This window comes from Peromyscus eremicus, unplaced genomic scaffold, assembly GCF_949786415.1.
Source record: "Peromyscus eremicus unplaced genomic scaffold, PerEre_H2_v1 PerEre#2#chrX_unloc_4, whole genome shotgun sequence".
Classification (NCBI taxonomy): domain Eukaryota; kingdom Metazoa; phylum Chordata; class Mammalia; order Rodentia; family Cricetidae; genus Peromyscus; species Peromyscus eremicus.
This window is the reverse complement of record NW_026734291.1, coordinates 1,387,111-1,401,917: the sequence shown is the minus strand read 5'-3', so window position 1 is coordinate 1,401,917 and position 14,807 is coordinate 1,387,111. Positions and strand designations below refer to the sequence as shown.

The window sequence follows — 14,807 nt, the reverse complement described above, 5'->3', positions numbered from 1 at the left end:
TTCCTGGATAGGTACACGTATGCCTTACCAAGCCAAAATTTGAAACCAAGCCAAATAAGGAACTTCTTGAAACAAAGAGCGCTCGCCACCGGGAGGGCGGGGGGGGGGGGAGCCAGCTCCATCTTTAGAGTGCAGCTTCCCGCAGCTCTCTACACTATAGCCTCAACAGATTTCCTGTTCTTTGTGTGTACTGAGTTGTGGTTGAAACTAAACAGCCAGCTTCCTGATATTGTCATGCCTTCATCATTAGAGAATCTATCTCTAAATCACAGAAGATAGAGTAGAAGCAATTGCTATTCAGTGCTAAGGGAGTTTGTTAACCTGGTCTTTTAATTATGTTGGTTATTTTTGAATACAAAGTTTGTCAGTGTAGTGCTTTGTGGCCTCAAAGGAGTACTGTACACCAGGCTGGCCTGGAACTCAGAAATTCCCCTGATTCTGGCTCCCAATTCAATGGATTAAAGTGGGTGAACATTCCTTGCTGTTTTGTTCTTATATTATTGGGTGATGGTCCTGGGATGTAGATTTTTGTACATGTCAAGCATATGCTGTTGTACTGAGCTTTACACATACCTTGAATTTTAAAATTTGGCACAGGTTGTCATTCCATTTCTCTATTTGGCATATATTCATGATATTAATATTGATTGAGCCATGTGAATCATTGCATTGCAGGTGCATGAACTTCCTCCTGCCTGTTACATTTGTTTTGAATTTTTAAATGAATATGAGTATTTTATCTGAATGCATGGATTTGCATCATGTGGGTACCAATCCTCATAGTGATCAAAAGATGGTCTCAGTAACCCTGAACTTGGAATAATGGATAGTTTTGTTCCCTCATATAAGTACTGGCAATTGAGCGAACCTCTATCCAAGACCAGCAAGAGCTTTTTACTAGCTTTCCATCTCTCTTGTCATGTGTTGATTATTTGTGATCAACATTTATATGGCTGATGCTTTCATCTTTCCTTTTATAACTATTTAAACATGCAGTACCTTTTAGTAAATTCATATTTATGCTTTGTTTGAATTGGGGCACTTCAGGATTCTTGATGACTACAGAACTAAAGTAAATGCATAACACTTTGTAGGAACTTCAGTAAAAAATTCTTAGTTCTTTCTTTCTTTTTCTACTGACTTTTGCTTGGTAGACAGAGTCTTAACATGTACTATTGGCTTTCCTAGACTTGATTGCATACACTAGGCTGGGATTCAACTCAGAGGCAGATATACATACCTGCCTTTCTCTTCTGAGTCCTACAGTTAAAGGCATGACCCAAAACACCCAGTTTATCCATCTTACTTTTCTTCTCTATAGTTAGTAATTGTTCATACAATTTCGATCACGTCTACTCTGTACTGTTGATCTGTTTATTTGTCTCTCTATGTTTGTCAATAAGCATATCTCTTGCAAGGTGTTATTCTATTCAAAGTGTACAGAAATGACAGAAGTGATCCTCCTATTCAGTTTCTTTCTCAAGTGACTTGTTGATTACATTAAAATTTGTATGTCATGAAATAAATGTGAGGAGCATCAGAATTATTTGACTCTACTCTCAAAGAAGTATATATTTACAATGTTGTCAGTATTATGTTTTCTCTTGTACACATGCATGGGATATTTTAGAATGCAGTGACCTATGATGATGTGCATGTTGACGTCACTTGGGAAGAGTGGACTTTACTGGATCCTTCCCAGAAGAATCTCTACAAAGATGTGATGATTGAGACCTACAGGAACCTCACTATTATAGGTAAGATAGTGTATTTTCCTTCACATTTTAAAATAAGAGGACAACTATCCTTAGGTTTTGAATGCTGCTCTGTCATTTGATTGAGAAATAAAATTAGATGAATAAATTAGTCATATTCTAAGATTCACTGAAGATAGTAACATAAATTTTGGACAGTTTTAAGGAAAATAACATATATTTTCTGGTACTATGTTTTAGGATACAATTGGGAAAACCCATAATACTGAAGAGCATCCTCAAAGTTCTAGAGGAGATGAAAGGTAATTTTCTTGTGCTAGCTGAGGAAATTAAAATGTGTCCTGGAAGTTTTAAACAAAAGCAACAGTGTAAATAACAGATTAAAGTACATCAATGATTGTTAAATTTGCAAAGCATTCTTTTTAAAAAAGACAAGGGAACAGTGACTTAGCAGATATTACCATTTGAATCATAGCACCATGGGAAATATGTTATAGAACTGCCAATTAATTCATTTTATCCTACTCATATTACAAAAGTATACACAATGAAGAGGTGATAATTATATTTTTAATCTTGCTAATAAGCAAATAGTGAATAGAAATGGCAGTGTACTTTGTATACTTGTTGTGACTGTGCTGCTAACAGAGGGCGCAGTTAGAGTCAAGAGTCAAATGGCACTTATTGTGAAGAAACCTTAATCTATATACCACAAGTCCATGAGTACAGAAAGTCAAACTGTGAATTGAATGGTAAAAAACTTTTATTGGTTAAGCTTCCTTTACTAGATATGTCATATGTCTCTCTGGATACAAGTCATATGAGAATAGGGATATGGAAAGACATAACATACTCATTTCTTAGAAGCATTAGAAGATATATAGCAGTCCTCATATTTAATATGCTTGTTGAATTTGATTCAAGTATACAAATAATTAGTTTTCCAAGTATATTTTTGATGCATCAACAAAATCACTGTGCAGAAAATTTCTATCAGTACTAGGACTTGAAAAATGTTCTTTTGTCCTAGTTCATTTAGTAAATGTACGATGACTTACTGTATAGGAAAATTTATTAATGCAATGCAGACATTAAAGCTCTGACATTTTCCAGTTCTCTTCAAATATATGAATAATCTCATATACAAAAATATTCTGTATATGTGAACCATGTAATAAAGGATCTTACCTTTACAATTGTCTTCACAGATGCACACCAACTCTTAATAAAGTGGAATAACATGAGGGTAAACAATGATAAAACTTTAAGATATGGTTCTTCTTTACAATTGAGCCAAATTGTAAAATTAATTCATACACATATAAAGATTAAACAGTGTATTAAATGTAATAATGCTTTTATATGTCCCATTAATTTGAAGTCATGAACAAAATCAAACTGGAAGGAAGCATATTATATACACTCAATGGGTTAAAGATCTTGCATATCCCAGTACTCTTCAAATGTATGAAAAAGAGCATACTGGAGAGAAACCCTATGAATATAATCAATGTGGTAAAGCCTTTGAATTTCAAAGCTGTCTTCAAGAACCTAAAACAAAGCATACCAGAGAGAAACCCTGCAAAGTTAATCAGTGTGGAAAAGCCTTTTCATGTCAATGTAGTCTTCAAATGCATAAAAGAACACATACTGGAGAGAAACCCTATGAATGTAACCTGTGTGGTAAAGCCTTTATACAATTGAGTAGTCTTCAAAGGCCTACAAGAACCCATTCTGGAGAGAAACTCTATGAATGTAACCACTGTGTTAGAGCCTTTACATGGCACAGTAGTCTTCAAATGCATAAAAGAACACATACTGGAAAGAAATCCTATCAATGTAATTTGTGTGGTAAAGTTTGTGCACAATTCAGTTATCTTCAAAGGCATACAGGAACCCACTCTGGAGAGAAACCCTATGAACGTAAAGAATGTGGTAAAGCCTTTTCATGTCAAAACAGTCTTCGAATGCATAAAAGAACACATACTGGAGAGAAACCCTATGAATGTAATCAGTGTGGTAAATCCTTTGCAAGTCATAACAATCTTAATAGACATAAAAGGATACATACTGGAGAGAAACCCTATGAATGTAGTCAGTGTGATAAAGCCTTTGCATGTCATAGTAATCTTCAAATGCATAAAAGAACACATACTGGAGAGAAATCCTATGAATGTAATCAGTGTAGTAAAGCCTTTGTAAGTCACAATCGTCTTCAAATACATACAAGAACACATACTGGACAGAAACCCTATGAATGTAATCAGTGTTGTAAAGCCTTTGCATATCATGGTACTCTTCAAAGGCATAAAAGAAGACATACTGAAGAGAAACCCTATGAATGTAGTCAGTGTGGTAAAGCCTTTGAATATCATAGTACTCTTCACAGGCATAAAAGAACACATACTGGAGAGAAACCCTATGAATGTAATCATTGTGGTAAAGCCTTTGCATGTCATAGTAATCTTCAAATGCTTAAAAGAACACATACTGGAGAGAAACCCTATGAATGTAATCAGTGTGGTAAAGCCTTTGCACATAATAGTACTCTTCAAAGGCATAAAAGAACACATACTGGAGACAAACCCTATTAATGTAATAAGTGTGGTAAAGCCTTGGCATGCCAGTACATCTTCAAACATATAAAAGAACACATACTGTAGAGAAACTATATGAATGTAATCAGTGTTGTAGAGCCTCTGCACAACTCAATTGTCTTCAATATGAAACTTCAATATGCAATTATATGAAAAAGTTACGGTGGGCATCTGATTATAAAGTGTTTGGTAAGATCTTTAGGCAACATGCACATAATCAGTTACAGGAGAGTATGTCTTTAATAGAAAAGTATTTGACAGTGTCAAAATTGGTGAAGCATTATGGTGTCTGCTTTTATATTGTTTACAGCAACACATTCATGGAAAAAACATTTATGCATTTATGAACCTTTTGTATAGGGTAAATGAGGGAGCCACATAAACAAACACTGACCCTGAACATAGGGCCAGTGAAAGACAACCCTTTGGCCCTGAAATCAGAGTGAAAAACATCCTGATCCTGAAACCAGAGTCAAAGAAACACACTTTCTTCCTGAATCCAGAACCAGTTATAGAAACACCCTGATCCTGAAACCAGAATCAAAATTTTAAAAGCAGACAGTAAAACAAACACACTTTGGACCTGAAACCAGAGACAAAGAAACACACTCTAACTTTGACCAACTAAGCAGAAATCCAAAGATTCCCTGAGCCTGAAATCAACCCATTCTTGAGCATGAAATCCACCCAATATTTCAGCTTTTTCAAGCCCTGTGCCTGTTTCTTTGGCAGCTGCCTTTTTCCTCCCTGGGAGATTCTGTAACACTCCTAGATTCCTTCCTACCAAATATATATCTTGAATGCATTTTAGGTAAAGACTTTTCACTGGAGTAGATGAGAATCTGACTATAGGATTGGATTAGAGAAGCAGCAGACCCTTTTGCTGGCAAACGTCCTGAAAAGGTCAGAGCAGAAATAACAACTTTTCACCAGAGACTGCTACATTTCTGCAGCATTTCACCCCTTTCTTGAGTGAAGCATAGAATTAAGAATTAGAGCTCTAGATGAGAAGAAATGGACATCTACAAACTTTAATAGAGCAGAACAGAAAATGAATTGACAGCTATGCTGAGAAACATCCTCAGGGTGAGTGGGAGACAGCAGCAATGGACATCTCTCTTGGGAAACTCTCTTAGCAGTGTGGAGCAGAGTCCAACTGTAAGGGTTCACTTTTGGAGAGGAGCAGGATTAATACCTTTTGCAGGGAGACTGTTTCCCACTGAAGTACAGCATCAGGTGTAGCCTGACTTCTCAATATTCAGGTTACCTTTTCCCTCACAGTAATAGGCATCCAGGATATCTTCCCTTCATAGCTCTAGGTAAAAGCTGACTTCTGTCATTTGGGGTATCTTTCCCTCCAGAACTGTAAAAACTTGCACAATTGTTTATTTATTTATTTTTTTTTGATTTGTCGGGACAAGGTTTCTTTGTGTAATTTTGGAACTTGCACTACTGGTTTAAATGGTAATGTAACACTATTAGATTTTGTACTTCTCTTAAATTACATGAAATATCTAATTCAGGTATAAAATTTTATGTATTTGTATTATTTCCTTTTCTGTTGAGATATAATGTCCAGATCAACTTATAAATGAGTATAATTTGGCCCTTGGTTCCAGAGGGATATAATATTAGCATGAAAGTGGCATGACAGTAAGTGTGAGACATAGCAGCTAAAGCAGGAGTCTATGAACTCACATCTTTAGATTGCAGCCTGAAGCAGAGAATGGGACCAGGAAATGGTGTTTGGATGTAATTTCTTAAAGCCTTCCCTTCAGTCACATATTTACTCCAGCAGGGCAGCATTTCCTAAAAATTCCAACAGGATACCACCAACTTAGAAGGATTGATTACCCTGGCTTCAAGCCTACATGCTAGTTTTCTGTTACATGAACCAATTCATGATGAAGAAAAATTTTGAAAGCAGTTAAATGTCTCAACATCTTTTACAGTAATTAATGCTTAAAAGAAGAAAAACCTTCGTGTAAAATTGTTTCTTTAAACAGTTGTTGTAACTGTAATTATGTGATGTCTCTGTGTTTGTGTGGCTATGTGATCATGCAATCTGTTTGCTGAAAATGTTACACCATTGGAACTTGGAGATGAATGACAGGAAGTTGTCAAAAATCAGACCTTAGTCCTGGGAATGAACATTTCTCAACCGCCCAGTCATATCTCTAGTGCTGTAATTTTTAAAGTCTATTTATATCATTTTGAAGTGTGGTAATGAGGACAAACTCATAAAAGAGAAAAACCCCATTCATGTAAACAATTTGGTAAAGACTTTAGATATCACAGTTTTCTTCAGGTTCAAGAAAAAGAAATCATGTTTCATTTGTTTTTCTTCACACACTTGAAGGAAGTAAATTACTTACCATGTTCACTTAGGACTAATGGTGGAGATCACTGCATTGTGATTTCTATCTTGAAACTTTTGATGTAGATATTAAGTGTGCAATATGTGTGAAAAATACATTTAGTGATGTTTATTTTGTTGCCTTTATATTTCTCCTATGCCTTTTGTTCATTTTCTATTGTACTTTTCTTAGTGATAGGTATTTTTCTGCTGTAATGTATAGAATGTTATATCCATCAACTAAGTGGTCCACTGTTTACTTAAATATCAGGCAGTGTGTGATTATACTTTTCAAGTAAGGTTGTCTGTAAAATGGTGGTGGATTTTTTATGCTCCCTTTGTTTTTCATATTTTCACTAATTCCCTTTAGATATGTGCTTATAATTCTTTTTGGCTTGGATGTTAGCAATGATTCAGTGATACATTTGAACTCATGATCCTCATGTAGCCACCACCTGAGCACAAGTCCAAAGGTAGATGATTACTCCCATCATGTGTACTTTTTTCAACCAAATTTAACAATGTTAACGTTATAATGCTTAATGGAAGAGAATATAAGAAAAATGAAATACCTAATGTGTGTATTCAAAGCACTATTTTCATTTATTTGATAAAGTTGTAATAAAGTAGGATAATCAGCAATCCACCATGAACCTCATAACATAGCTTGTTATGTATATATATATATATATATATATAAATTTGATGTTCCATTCTTGTCCCATCCACATGAGTTAAATATTTGGATTTCATCTTCAAGTACTTCCTTCCAAGAGAATTATCCAGAGATGCCAGGTAATGTAATATCACTAAGATTTCTCTTGTAAGAAAAATTTATGAGGCATGTGATATGATTATGGACTGTAAGCTATTGGCAGATATGTGAAGAGCAGAAGATAGCTTTGTGGTTCTCTTAATAGGGTGGTCATTGTCTGGTTACCAGCTTTGCACAGAAAGACTACCATTGAGCCATCTCACAGGTGCTCAAATAAGATTTGTAGAAATACTACAACATTAAATTATTGTCTTATTTTCAGATTGTAAACTTAATTTCATAGCAGGATATTAGAACAAAGGACAAATTGAATAATAAATTTTCTTTGCATATTAAAATATTTGTACAATTGTATATTTTTCAAAATTGATTATGAGGGCTAAGCATTTGTTTATAACATTGTCTCAGAACCACAATTGAATTCCAGAGAATTGCCTTATTCTCTAAAGTTGTTTCTGCTAAGCTTGAAGACCTGAGTTCTATCTCTGGGTGATCCATACTATTCCTACAATTTTTTTTATTTCTACACTTGGGCATTGACATATGCACACTCCTACATCAGGAAATATATAAATTATTTTTAGAACTGTATAAGTGCCATTGAGGTCATTTGCAACTAAATGACTCTGTAAGGTTCATCATTAGATCTCACATAGAGGAAGTAGATAAAAGACAAATGTAAGTTGTTCTCTCAGTAATATATACACTTCCTGGCACTGGTGTAGACACACAAATGCAGTTCAGTCTTTTTAAGTGGATGAAAATACCAGCAAAGAAAATAACCCAATTACTGAGAATATATAAAATGATTTGCCAGTTAAATTATAGAATTTCAAGAAATAATTCTGTTCTTTAAAACATGGTTTCTTTTTAAATATTGTATTATCCTTTCATTTTCTGATTCCATTGTAGGTCACTTAGAAACCCATATTTCTGAACTTAGAGGTGCACAAATGTAATTCCAGCCCTTGGCAGAATATGCTGGACCAATCTCTGAGAGTTTGAGGCCACTTTGGTCCCTGTAGTGAATTCCAGGGCAGCCTGTTTGGACACATTCTGTCTCAAAAAAATTCCCAAAGAAAAAGCATACCTCAAATTATGGAATTTTTCATAGTATAATCTGGCTGGACTGTGACTGGTTTAACAAAAGTTTTTGTTATCTTCACTCACATCACAAGAGATGTGTTAACAATGAAGATTAAAAAAAAACAATATAGAGAGTCCATTCACAGAGGAATAGAACTTCATTGAATTCTTTGACAACCATCTAGAGGGGAATTTCTTCACCTTCAAGTCACAGGAGACAGGAAGAGTAGTAGGACATCTTCATCATCAAAATTATAATGATATATTTGGGACCTGAGGAGTTGGCTCAGTAGAACTGGTCCTCTTGGTTACCCAAGTTTGATTCCCAGCACCTACATCAGATTTGTCACATCTACCTGTATTTCCATGTCCTTGAGTGCATTCACCTTGTGTGTTAGGAAACCAGATATACAAATGGTAAAAAGACAGATATGTATGTGATTCCATATTGTAAAAAAGGCTTTATTCATGTGTCTGTTATCTTAGAAAAGAATGGAATTTAATTTAAGTGCGTAAGTTTTGCAAATTATTATCCCATGTTCATGCTAGATAACAATGGTAACCAGAATATGATGTCTGATACTCTGTGACTGGAGGCACTGTCAGTTGTGAGCTGTCTTGTGAGTGCAGGGAATGAGAGTCAGGTCTTGTATATAAAAAAATAGTGTTCTCAGTGCTGAGACTTACATTCAAGCCTATGACCATGTCATTAATAGTAGTAAGGTGTGGATGGCTGAATTAAGTTCATCCTTACCTCAGTCCAGGTTACCCAGAAGAAATATAAGATTGATAGAACCTGAAACTACTTCACACTTGGTGCTCTAAAAATTTGTTTTTACTCTTCCCCAAATGAGAAATTATTGGTTGAGGAGCAGAGTACACAGTCATTTTGATTTTTGAAACATGTACCCAAACTCTAAGAGTCATACATTGTGTTCATGTATCCAAAAGGGCCATGTGTTGTTTCTCTTTGAACTTATTCCAGTGATGATCCATGCTAAACTAGGCAAGTTTTCCCTAAGCCCTCACATAACAATCAAATGCTTGCAATTATCAATTCCATTGACTCACAGTTTTATGTCACATACAGTTCATCTTCAAAATTTCCATTTTTTACAGCACATTATCACAAATGTTAGGAAAATGGACTGCTTAACCAGAGACAGTTCTGAAAAGGCAAGGCCCAAGGAGTTGTTTTTTAGGAAATATTTCTACTAGAAATATGAGACCAGATATAACTAAGAATATTCTGCATAGAAATGGATGACCAAGAGACTACAAATTACGATTTAGAATGCTTTGTGTTGTATGATATAAAACTAGCCCCCTGTACTGAATGTTATGGTGACTCCTGAGACACTCACACCCTCTCCTCATTCAGTATCCTGCTATTTTCTGGTTGTTTTAAAAAAACAAAAACTCTCAAGTTATTTAACCTCTTAAAAAATCATTTACACTTAAAATATAGAATGAAATAGGATTTTTACCCATCCTTTAAAAATGTTTATAGAGCTACTAAAAACCTCACATTTTCAAATAGTTGATTAAAACTTTCCTCTGGATTGTACAAGTAGCAAGGCTGGGATACCAACAGACATGATGGATGGTTAGTTGGACTTGGCTTTTTTCTCTTTTACTTCAGAGACTTGACTCTGTTTTTCAGTGTCTTCATTTTCTGCTGGCAGATCTGTAATTGTTGGTCAGCCACTTTAGCCTGTTGCCTTTACTTTCCTCTTCCCTTTTGTTTGCACTCTTCTGTGTGATCCTTTATCCTTTCCCATGGCCTTTTCCAGTGTTGCATCCACCTTGACAGAGGCAGGCTTGGATAAGAGTCTCACCGAGCATGACTTGGGCTCTGACTTCACCACTCCTTCTCTTGGGCAATGATTGTGGTGTCACTGGGTAGGAGGAATGTGTGATGTTGAACCTGTCATGGTGCTGCACTGCCTTAGCTGCCACCACATGAACTGCAGGGGCAGTGGAAGAACTGATCCAAGAGTTTTCTAAACCCAAATCTCCACAAAATGAGTGGAAAATACAAAGAATACAAAGAGGAGAGGAACTGACACTAAAAGTCTTTGAAAGATGGTTGACCATTTAATCCAAGCCACAAGAGTGAGATTATCTCCAATGTGGTAAATAGGCAGCAATTGGAGCACAGAAACTCACATGTCAGGTATTCCCCTTCTTGAGTTTATTCCTCCTGTAAAGAGAGAAAAGGAACTTGCAGGCATAAAGTCTCACTTGTCTGAATGGAATCAATTTCTGCTTCCCTGATGCCTGCAAAACATTCAGTTTGGAGCTCTGAATGGTGGTGACTCTAGAAGACTCCAGGTTATGAGGAGATCCTGAGACTTGAACTGAAGTCTGTCTAAGGCTAAGGCAATCACGCATCTACCAAGAGCTGTGGCATTTTGAAGAATTTTTAAGGATGGACCTTTGGGTGTGAAAGCCCAAGGTTCAAATGCCAGATCAATGCTTGAGGTGTACCTGAGGACAAGCTGGCATGAATTGTACTCAACAATCACTCATCTGTGGGAGTGAGCTACCTCCATATGCTGGAAACCATGGTTGCTCATAACTCCAGTTGCAAGGGCTCTGATTCCATCTTCTGGTCTAGGCAGGTACAGCACACAGACACAGACAGGTAAATACCCATATAGTTAAAATAAAGTTTAAAAAATGAAATTCTTGTTGGAAGGTGGTGATGCACACATTTAATCCCAGAAATTGGAAGGCAGAGGAAGGCAGAGCACTGTGAGATCAAGGCCAGCATGGTCTACAGAGTGAGTTCTAGGACAGCCAGGGCTACAAAGAGAAACTTGTTTTGAAAAACTAAAAAACATAAAAAATGCAATTCTTAAAAGCCAGGTTCTGGTAGTACTTGCCCTTAATCCCAGCACCCAAGAGGCAAAGGCAGATGAATATCTGAGTTGAAGGCAACCTGGTCTACAGACTGAGTTCCAGAAGGGCCACTGGAGCTACAGAAAAACCAAAAGAAAAATGATATTCTGTACAGTAATGTCACAGCCTTGAGTTGGTTAGCAGTCAGGGCTTAGTTAAAATGAACTTGTTCTGGTCCTTCATAGAAGCATTTGTGGTCTTCTGAGCCAGCTTACTTGTAGGCAAAAGAAGCCTTATTCTCAGGTTAGAATAGCTGGTTGATGCAGGCAGTGAGGAAACAGAGTTCGGAGCTGTGCCGCTTTTGGCTTTACTAGCTCCTTTGGAAAAATACTTTATATCACCTTATAGCTGTGCGGTATTTGGCAAAGACCTTACAGCAGCTAAATACGGTAATTTCACCCTCAGCGTGAAGTGAAGTTTTTCGGTAGAACAAACCAAGAGTACTGCTGTAATAGAAACGTTTGTCTGAATTGAAGCATTTAGGGGGGGCTATTATGAATTTGGGTGAAGGGACAGCCTCTAGTTAAAAACCATCTACCAATGACAGTGCATCTCTGCCGGTCCGGAACGGCTGAGAGAACTGGCAACTTTGGAGTGTGGCATCTTCTTGGGAAGGTTATACTCCCCTAGCAACAACTATCACAATTCTATAACAACAACACTCACTAAATCCCAGTGCTTTATAGCAAAGATGACTATAAACTCTAAACTTTAACAATGATGTACGTACTTCCTGTCTAGTTAAGAAAATCTTTCTAATAGAGATAGTAATAATAATTAAGAGTAAGAAATAGAAAAAGATGAAAATAAGATATGTGAGTTTGTGAAAATTCTGTCTTGTTAGATCTGTGTTAAGAAATCTTTGGGTGTTTGCTAAGTTAAATATATGCTAATTGTAGCCCTATATAAGTTTGTAAAATAGATCTATAGAGTTCATTTTAAGAATATAAGCTTGCAAGAAATATCTAAGGTAGTCTTAAGACATGTAGTAATAAGCTTGTAAGAAGTGAAGATACTAGTTGTAAATGTAAGTTTAAATAAGAAATATGATAAGCATATAAGAAGTAATAAGAAATATATTTGCTAAAGTAGTTCTATAGTTCCCTTAAAGAGTATAAATAAGTAGATGTTAATGTTATATGTGAGTCTGTAAAAAAGTGTAAATGTTAAGTATGAATCTATTCCTAATGTATATGGTGAAAGAACCCGAGACACAGGAGGTTAGTGTCCCAGCAGACTGCAAAGTAGGTAGTCTGAATGGTTTCAAAAGCTCCAGAAGACGCTAAGAAGCTAAGAATGGCGGACACCAGAACCAGCACAAGGCTTCTGCAGCGGAAATCCGTGGAAAATGGACGCAACACAGAAAAACCTGAGCTAACATCAAAAATGGTGCGGTTTAGAATACTACTTACTGTACCTAAAAAAGAGTAAGTTCAGAGACGCTTGTTTGAACAAAAATTGTTAACTGCAAAAAGTTTTGGTTGAAAAACGTCTCTTCATATTTTGAAGTGAAAGCCTAATACCAGAATTTATTTGTTTGAACTTTTTGAACTTAAAATGAGATAAAACTACAAAAAGATTTTGGTTATGGATTTCTTCATATTTGGAAGGCTCGTACCAGAATTTATCATTTGAATTTTGGGACTTAAGAAATGAAATGAATAGTAGAGATTTCATTGCAATGGGACAATTTTGAGTTTACTTATAGTAATGACCTGGGAACTGTTTTCTGGAATTGGGTTAAAAATGGAACTGTTTAAATGAAGAAATTTATTATTTCTACCTAGAGTCAAGATGTGTATGCATATATGCTTTATTAATTGGTGATTCATGTATTCTGTGTTAAAAATGCAATTGTTTTGTGGAACTTTCTATGTAAAAATAGAATTACATACAGAACTGGTTTTGTGTTACAAACGGAACTGTTTAAATTGAAAAGTTTGGGTTTTCTAACTAGGCTTGATATTTTACTTAAATTATAAAGAAAGGGAGAAGAGCTAATATTCCTTAGTCTAATTTCAAAAGTTGTTTGAGGGATTAATGTCATGTTTTTGTTAGTAAGACATGCAAATGGGGTATATTAAGAGACTACTTTTAAAGTGTAAAGAGTTTTATTAAGAAACTGCTTTTGGATGTTTTGCTAAGTTTTCAAAGTGTTAATGGTTAGATTAAGAAGATTGCTTTTCAATATGGGTTTGTAGGAATTGTATGAGTTTGGGTTCTTCTAACTAGGTTTTAGATTTTGTTTAAAAAATTATAAAGAAAAGGAGGAGTTATGAGGTTGAATTATGTTTGCAGAAATTATATTTACCCTATTGATATTAATGCACCCTGGTTTTGTGGAGTTAAGGAATATTTAAGTTTGATATGAATACATCGAAGTTTTTCCTATGTTCTGTTAGCAAGAAAATTCAAATGATTGAGTTAAAGTTGTAAGACGGAGAAAATTGTTAACTATATTTAGCACCATATATGCTAATTCAAATGGTTCTGTTAAGAGTTTGCTTTGAGTTGTAAGACTGAGAGAATTGTGGCTATGTATAGCAATGTTTATGTTAATCTGTTAATGGTAATGATGAAGCTAAGGGATTCTTTAAGTTTGTAGTCGCCTTAAGAGTTTTTGGCTTAGAAAGGGCTTGAGGCAGCTAAGACTGCTGTAGTCACCATGGACCTAATTCGAAAGAGAAATGCCATCTTTATCATCCTCTACTCCCATACTGGGAGGTATAACAGCTATAGAGATTGCTGTAAGCCATTAATAGTTATTTTTTTATATATTAAAAAAGGGGGACCTGTGGGAGCCCGTTCTCGGGTTCCTCATGGCTTTACCCAGCAGGTCCACATAGAGGATGATAAGACCACGGGCCTGAGTGCAGGTGTCTGAGATGGTCTGCACTTGGCTGTGCTGGGGGAGGAGGTCTTTTGCTCCACCCCTTGGCATCTCTATAAAAACCCTGGGGCAGAGGCAGTTAGGGCCCGTTGGAATAGGTTCCAGGCCCTCTCGAGGCTATCCTTTATTTTCTATCTATTTATCTCCGCGATATTCTCCACAATAAATCCTTCTATCTAATATTTCCTGCTGCTCGCACTCAAGAAAACCCTGGGGAACTGTGGGGGTGGTTGGGTAAATGCCCCACACAGAACAATCAACTGACCCTAGTCTTCTTTTACTTCAGCCAGTCATAGGGAATACCCTGTGAGACTGTAGGTGTATGCTTGGCAGCACAAGCCCTTGTAACAGGAGTAGAAACCTGTAACTGGATTTTTCTCTGGTCCCACAGCTGCTCAGAACCAAATAAACACACAGAGGCTTATATTAATTAGAACTGTATGGCCTAATGGCTCAGGCTTCTTGCTAACTAGATCTTACATCT

The 14,807-nt window shown here is 36.1% G+C and overlaps 1 pseudogene; it reads left to right on the top strand.

Annotated features, from left to right (window-relative positions):
• Nucleotides 1-1,636: 1,636 nt before the first annotated feature.
• On the top strand, nt 1,637-4,288 carry LOC131901145 (zinc finger protein 431-like; annotated as a pseudogene).
• The last annotated feature ends 10,519 nt before the right edge of the window (nt 4,289-14,807 follow it).